The 8,610-nt window shown below is 38.1% G+C and overlaps 1 pseudogene; it reads right to left on the bottom strand.

The window, feature by feature from the left end:
* Positions 1-814: 814 nt before the first annotated feature.
* LOC148999173 (pleiotropic drug resistance protein 1-like) lies at positions 815-8,105 on the bottom strand (annotated as a pseudogene).
* Positions 8,106-8,610: the final 505 nt, after the last annotated feature.

Genomic DNA, 8,610 nt, shown 5'->3' with positions numbered 1-8,610 from the left:
ATGATAGCCAATCCATATTTCATGCTCGCACCAAGCATTCTGAGGTGGATTTCTATTTTTTTTCATGATCTTGTGTCTTCACATCAGTTGACAGTTCGATATATTCGTACATTGGATCAGCTTGTAGATTTATTGACTAAGGGATTCCCTCGGTCTCACTTTATTCTACTTAGACGCAAGCTTATGGTCTGTGATCCCGTAGGCTTGAGGGGGTGTGATGCTAGCAAGGTCTACCACTTAGGATTACCTATTGCCAGCTGGACTGTTGACTAGTCTTTGTATTGTATTTAACATGTATAAGTACTTGTAGTTCTTCTATTCTGACAATGAAATCCAGCGATTCATATCCACTTTACCAACAGTTTTTAGCAATACAACATTGACCTAGAGAGAGAACCAACATTATTGTATCAACACACATGGCTGGAAACAACATGGGTGAGAGTATACAGAGATATAATTTCACAGCATCACAGTAAACTACATACCAAGAGAGAAAAAGTATACCTGTAGATACATTCACAATTTTGCAAGGAAATGAAATCTTTGTCCTTTGATGCTATAATAATGAAAGTCCTGATTTCTGAGGTATACTATGGAACTTCTCTATTTATTATTGTAAAATATCAAGTTTTACACCACACAAAAAATAAATGAAACTGCTTCTCTCTACATACAATGTGATACAATGATTGAACAACAAAATTCGATCCATAAAAAATTCATTACTTAGTTTCAGAATTTTCAACTTCGTAACCTTGAGATTTTTCTCCATGTAAATAGCTCATTGGTTGTTGTCAATATCCAGCAGATCTTATCTTCTATGGTAGTTGAATATTCTAATTGAGAAAGCAAACATGAATGCAAAAAGAACACCTGAATCCAACAATGACGACTTCAATGACTCCTAAGAAGTCATGTCCGAATCCAAAATAATCCCTTAGAAATTCTACTACTGTTTCTCCTGATTCAAGCTTATTCTGTACATCTCCAAACTGTGACACGACAATGCCATACAATGTCCATGAAACAGGACAAGACCAGTAGTACCATCTCCACCAGGTAGGAATGCTCTGTAATGAACAAAAAATAAGTAAATATTTAAAATTTAGTTCCAATAATCGTTTTCATCTAAAATGGGGGAAATCCTTGGAACTTACTGGTCTTGGAATTATCACTCCCGAGAAGAGGCACCATAATGAATAAAATCCTGAGGAAAGTATAGCAGCCATGTGTGGGTTGGGTGTCATGGCCACTGCCATCATACCGTAAAAGGTGTAATACAACAATGAGAAATACATGAAGAACAGATACCAAATGAATTTAGCAGTAGTCCATTCGAATGCAATCATGGAATACACCATAATTCCATATATAACAGTCTGTACGAAGATATGTGGAATTTCAATCAAAATCTGCACCACAAGAAAGTCCACTTTGTGAGGAACAAATCAATGATGAAACAAGTAATGTTGATCTTATAAGAAGAAAAGGGAATACTTGAGCAAAGGCATATGCCATAGCTGAATACATCCCAGCTGCCCTCTCTCTATAAAACACAGTCCGCTCAACAAATACAAGTGGTTGCACTGAGCATGCATTTTGAATTCCAAGGAATGTAACAGCACCAAACATAGCACCCATCGCATTAAAGAAATCTTGCTTCCTCCCCCTGCAATTCAAAAAATTTGGAATCTAAGTTAGTATTTTAGATAGAGATAAAAGAAGAGCATAACTTCAGACTCAACTGTAAGATGACTTACGTTCTAGTTCCAAGATTCCAAAAGATTGTCCCAATCAACAGACCTACGAAAGCTGTGAAGAACAGCCTCACTCCAGTGTATTGTGGATTCCTCCAATAGGACCAATGCTGTTTCCATAGACAAGCCAGGCATTGCGTGAAGAAAGATTGAGAGTACTGAGTAGGGAAGTAGAGGTCTTTCGAACCAGGGTCAGGTTTACTCAGTTCCTCGATCATTGCTTTGTTCCTCCTGAAGGATTCATTTATAGATAGTTAAGAGATACAATTGCAAATTACAACCCTGGCAACTTAAAGGAGAAAATTTACTACCTGTACAGTTCTGAATTCCTGTATATTTCATTGAAGCTTACACCAAAGGCTGCCTCTTGGGTGGGTGCTGTCACCTCCAACATCCATGTTGCGGGATTATATCCATCTTTTATCCTACTGATTCCTTCGATCGCCTTCATGAAATACAGACAAGTATGATGAATTCATATGTACCAAGGCTAGAAGTCCTCCCAAAAATTTTATTTACCCACAGTAGTTTGACTTGCCTCAAAGTGATTGATCAATTTGCAACAATGCGTCCCTAATGGGCCTACGTATATTTCTTCTCCTCCTTGCTTCAATAATAAAAGCTGTTGTAGAGTACGAAAGGCTTAAGAATCAAGTCAGTACCACAAAAAAGAAACAAACAGCTTATGAGAACATCGACCATGAAGATTTCAAACCTCGTCGAATGCTTCAAATATGTCAATGCTTGGCTGGTGGATGGTGCAAACCACAGTTCTTCCAGTGTCCACAATCTTTCTTACTGCTCTCATCACTATTGCTGCTGCCCTTGCATCCAGGCCAGAAGTTGGCTCATCCATAAATATAATTGAAGGGTTGGCAACAAATTCAACTGCGATGGTCAACCTCTTGCGCTGCTCTGTTGAGAGACCATTTACTCCTGGAAGCCCAACAAGTGCTTCCCTCAAGGATTCCAGCTCTACCAGCTCGATGACCTCCTCAATGAACATCTACAATCATTAATTGATTTATCAATTAGTAAAACAGATCAACAAGGAGCAAAAAGAAAATGACTAAAATTTCTAGCCCTTATACCTTTCTAGTGGAAGAATTGATTTCAGGAGCTAACCGAAGCCAAGCAGAATAGAGCAAGGATTCATAGACTGTTATGTGAGGAGAATGTATATCATTCTGTTCACAGTACCCAGATACACGAGCAAATGTTTCTTGTTTCTTTGGGTAGCCAGATATCCTGATGCTTCCTTCTACATAACCCCCAGTTTTCCTTCCAGACAATACATCCATCAAAGTGGTCTTACCAGCACCGCTAACACCCATTAGAGCCGTAAGGACTCCTGGCCTAAAAGTTCCACTCACTCCCTTGAGAAGCAACAGCCGGTCCTCTTTAAAGCCTCGTGCTTTCATTTCCTGGATGTTCAGTTTAACCAGTGAGCATTAGTGCATTAGATAGAACTATGGAGAAAAAAATTTCTCTGATTGAAATGTAAATGGTACCTGTGGCATGTCAACAGAGTATCTGATATCGTCAAAGGTGAGGGAAAGAGGTTGAAATGGAAGAACCAATCCCTGCATCTTGTTCCGGTTGCCTTCATTGCTCTCACTCACCATAGATGGAGACTTGGATAAAATTTCATCTCCTGATTGAACATTTATGTTGTTTTGACCGAGTAGCCTACCAGGTTTAAAAACGAGAAGTAACAAAGAGGACATTCTTTCAGCCTAACAGATCTGGTTATCTACTTACCTGCAAAAATCTTTCCTCTGGATGATGAATCAATCATTTTTCTGATCCTGTGGGCATGTTTATCCTCCAAGGCCTCTTCTGATAGAACTGGCTGAGGTTTCCTAATTGCTGCAATATCAAATTATTAGGCATGAGTTAACAACTAAACTGAGGTACTCATCAAACATTAAATTGATCAGTGAATTATACTCACGGTCGAGATAAGCAAGAGCAACTGTGAATAAGCCATTGAATAGGAAAATATAAGCAGTCAATGCCACTATTCCAATCCAATACCAATAAGATTCGATGAAGACCCCACGAGATTTCAGGACAGCCACTCCTAGGGTCTCTCCATCAGGTAGAAGCTGAAACATGGAAAGAAGAATCAAACAATGTCATTTGACTTCAACAATGACCTTTGTTCCAATCATTAACCTTCTTGATAGGTTATGATCAGAGTAGAAAACAAAAAGACCCTTACTCTGCTCCAACTTCTCCCAAGGAATTCATTTGCTACTATAGCATTTTGTGCATACATCAAGGGAGAGATCCAGTAGCCCCATATCCACCATTTCCGTATATTTTCTGTGACAAATAATCAATCTATTATGAAGTTGAACCTAGAATAAAGAAGTGAAAGCAGTCAAATTGAAATAAATCCAGAAAGGGTAGAAATCAAACTAGAAATAAATGCACAAGTACCTCTAGACAAGGTAAAACCACTTAGAATTACGAATACAATTAATACAAAGGAACCAAATGTGCTCGAAACCACCATGTCCCTTCCTAATGAAGAAATGAGTCGAAATAATGCGGATGCCATTTGACCAATACATACAAGTAGAAGATACTGTTTGAAAAACCTGCAATAGGAAAATTCTCCTAGTTATTGCCAGGACAACAATTGCCACCACAGAGGACAGCCAGACTTCTGCAAAAGGCTCTAAAAAACCCTCATCATATGGATTTACCTTCCTACTTCTGGATCAAAACCTATGACATAGTAAGTTAAGATCACCCATATAGCAACTTCAACAAGTGTCACTGGGATCTTTAGGATCCATGAGGGCAGCGAGTATGCCCAAGACGGATAGAATAGGAGGTCTCTTTGCTTGTAAAACACTGGAAGCTTAATGACAGCCATAGAGAGCTCTTGTATTCCATTATAAGTCATTGTGGTGACAACAAAGAACAAAGCACCCATGAAAATTCCACCATGCTCCACTGAATCTTTGTGCATCTCAGTTCGCAAGAAGAGTGTCATTGTAAAGGATGCCACAATAGTAAGCTGAAATGGAAACAAGAATCCTTAAGTCAGTGGTGCTAATTGAATTTAAAGAACAAATTTTCAAAAAATTTCATTACCAACCTGTAGGAGTTTGAAAATATAGGCAAATGAATTTCTTTTCATCAGCAATAGCTCTCTTGAGAAACAGGCTTTTAAAATTTCTTTCTTGCTGACACCAAATTTGTTGGTAGTTAAGGCAGAAGGATGACTCTTGTGCTTATCAAATGGGGTGGCAAGTTCATCTGTTAACCTCTGCCCTACGTGGAATGATCGGAAAGCCTCGACAAATTCCTTCACAGGGATAAATTTGTAAGGTATATCTTTATAAGCCCAGTACTGTTCTTGATCTTTCCTTGATGTCACCTGTCAAATGAATTAAAATATAGTCCAACCTTTGGTATAACCTAGAGATTCAAGGAACAAAAGTGACAAAAGAAAATGCATTGGAAGGAAACTCACCTCCTGCAAGAAGTCAGCTATTCCTTTCCTTTCAGGACATTTGAAACCCATGGACTCGAAAAACTCTGGAACATGTTCACGGGGGCCCTGATATACAATCTGCCCTTCCGATAGGAGAATAATGTCATCGAAGAGCTCGTAAGTTTCTGGTGCTGGCTGGAGGAGTGAGATAAGAGCTGTCCCACTTAGAATAGCAATTGATTGCTTAATTGAATTCACAATCTGAAATGTTGTTGAACTATCCAAACCAGTTGATATCTCATCCATGAAAAGTGCCCTGGTTGGTCCAACCAGCATCTCCCCTGCAAGAATCTTACAATAAAATTAGAATGCATGATTACGGAAGAAAAATATCAAACCCCCTCTCCACAAAAACCAAGTCATGCTACCTGTTGTAACACGCTTTCTTTGTCCACCAGAGATACCTCTCAGCATTTCATCTCCCACCATTGTATCAGCACAACTTTCAAGTCCCAAAGTCTGCAAGTTTTATATGGAACAAGAAGAGAAACAAATAAATAAATAAATAAATAAGAGACTTCTATCCAAATATCCTAATGTCTTCCTTATCCTTAGACAAATTTCCAATGTCAATACCTTTAGAATATAGTCTGTGGCTACACTGACCTCCTGGCCTTTTTGTGAAGCTGCCTGCAGATGAAAAAACCAAATTTCTTCTTACATAAAAACTAGGATGAAAATGTGCAAATTAGACTATAAGAAGGCCAGAAAATCACTAATATCAATGAGAGAAACTTGCAGTTAAGAACTCATTTGCAAAATGAATCATAGAGGTCTTCATTTTCTTTTTTGCCTTAAATTTTGTATAACTGGTCTATCTTGAACCTCAACAAGATAAACTGTAGTCAAAACCAATTATTAATTACTAAAAAGGACTTCATACCTTAAAGAAAGCATCAAGATCAGGATCTGGGTCAATTTTCTCATCCTTTTCTCTTTCGGATAGCTCTGCCAACATATCTGCATGCAGATGTTCCGCATTTGGAAATAAACAATTCAAGTTAGTGTTCGCTTTCAATCTAAAACTAGCCAAGTTTTAGAGTTGGACTTACCATAACGACTTGCTACCCCTTGACATCTTGCAGAAAAAGCAAAGGTTTCTCTCACTGTTAGTTCCCCTATGTGGAGATCAAGTTGACTGATATAAGCTGCTGTTCTCTGTGGAACAAACTCATCCATTCCATGTCCATTGTAATTTATTGAACCTGAGAACTGAATAGGATGTAGGTGCTCAGGTGTCAATATTCAGATAAATGGTAAAATGCAAAAGAAGAACAAATAGAGTTGATAAAGAACATCTATATCTGTTTAACCTCCTTACTTTTAGATCTTTATCAAGCTTTCCTGCCAAAGCCAACATCAGTGTGGTTTTCCCAGACGCTGGAGGTCCTAAAAGCAATGTCATTCTGCAGTGCTCAGATCAATCAATGACTTAGATTAGCCACAGAACCTTAGTCTCACTGTTTTGAAAGGAACCAAATCCAAAACAAACTAAACTCTAGTTTGATCTTCTCAATGTTCTTACCTGCCAGGTTTGATTATTCCACTGACATCATGAAGGATCGATATTGGCACCTTTTTGCTTGGGACAATACGTAGATAACCCAAGATCCCCTTAAAACCAGACAATAAATTCTTATGGTCAGTTTCAATTTGTTTCTGATAGGACACAATTCAATGGGGAATACAACATTTCATATGGTGATTTATAAATTGAATACCTCAAGCACATTAGTTACAGAGTTGACAATTGTTGTCAAGGCTCTGCTTCCCACATGAGCTTCTGCTTCTACACTTACATGCTCAAAGCGAACTTCGATGGTTGGAACATCAATTCCAACTCTGAGTAATCAATAAAAAGAAAAAACATTTCAATTTAGAAAAACATAAATACTTAGTAGTAAAACCATAAATGAAGTAAAAAAAAATCAAAGTCAGGAGTTTCTTACTGATCAAGGCGGTTCTTGAGCTTCCACAAGAACTTCTCATGCTCCTCCTCTGTAATTTCAATGGATCTGTCCAACAAAATCTTCCTCTCCGTGATCCCAAGATTCTCAAGATCAATTTCATTGAACTCATCCTCTGCAAGAGACAGTATATGTTCCCTTATGCGGTTGTAATTAGGGTGGCTTTCTATAGCTGCCCATGTGAGAGCTTCTTCATCACTGAGACCCCCTTCTCGAGATACAGAAGTTCTGGAAAAGACATCACTCGCACCACTGCAAGAGCTTCTATATAATGAAGAACTATCAATGCGGAAGCTACCAGCTCGAAAACTACTACCACGAAAACTTGGAGTTCCCAAGCTACCTAAACGAAAACTTGTATTTGCCAAACTACCTACACTGAAGTTCGGATTTCCCAAACTACCTAGACTAAAATAATTAGCATTCCCCAAACTACCTGTACTGAAATAGTTAGGACTACCTGTACTAAAATAGTTAGCATTTCCCAAACTACCTACACTGAAATTAAAAGTTCCATTTGATTCACTAGTCTCCATTAAAATACCCAAAACTGTAAGAACAACTCAGACTTGGAAACCCACCACAGACAGAATCTGCTAATCGGTATCTGAAATGGGGTTTGCCAGCAATTGCAAACTCAATATCTGAAATGGGTTTATCAGCAATTGCAACTCAGAACCCAAATCTGATTCGAGTTCCTAAGCAATTGCAATTCAATATCTGAAATGGGTTTTTTGTTGTTCTTTTTGTTTCTCAACGGATAAGGAATTCCAGAGTTGCAGGAGCCACCGAAACCCACCAAAACCCATAAAAAAGTAAGAGTTCGAAGAGCTGGAGAATTGCTCAGTCGACAATGGTTCCAAGTCATCATTTTATTCATGGTAGAAGCAAAAAGATAGACATGCTTTCACGATGTTTGCATGCCCACGATTTTCACATTTAAATATTAGAAGGAACACAAGGAACCAGTCAGAGACTGGGAAGATATCAAATATCCATAGTGATTCTTAAAGATTTGAGGGCACAAAATGTATATTTGAAAAAATGAAAAAGCCAGGTTGCTCATTTTTCTTTTGCCTAAAAGGTAAGCCTTAATATTCATATAAACGTGTCCAACTCATACATAGCTCAAAACAAGTTTAAAAATAATGGGTTGAAATTAGTCCAAACTCCAAACTCTCAAACACGTTATCGACAACGCCTGGTGTTTCAGAAGTCGACTCATTAAAGTATTAACTTCAAACATAAGAAAAGAAAAATGATTATAAAGCAATGTCTTCATTGATGGGACGTGCACTCCTTTGTTGTTGGAGATAAAATATGATTTTATTTTATTTCTCGAACTCAATAGGGAGTCATATTGTTGCCGCCA

Source organism: Hakea prostrata, unplaced genomic scaffold, assembly GCF_041222555.1.
Source record: "Hakea prostrata isolate BN-2017 unplaced genomic scaffold, UWA_Hpros_2 contig_30, whole genome shotgun sequence".
Lineage (NCBI taxonomy): Eukaryota > Viridiplantae > Streptophyta > Magnoliopsida > Proteales > Proteaceae > Hakea > Hakea prostrata.
Note: the sequence above shows the minus strand (reverse complement) of the source record. Positions and strands in the feature narration are given on the sequence as shown.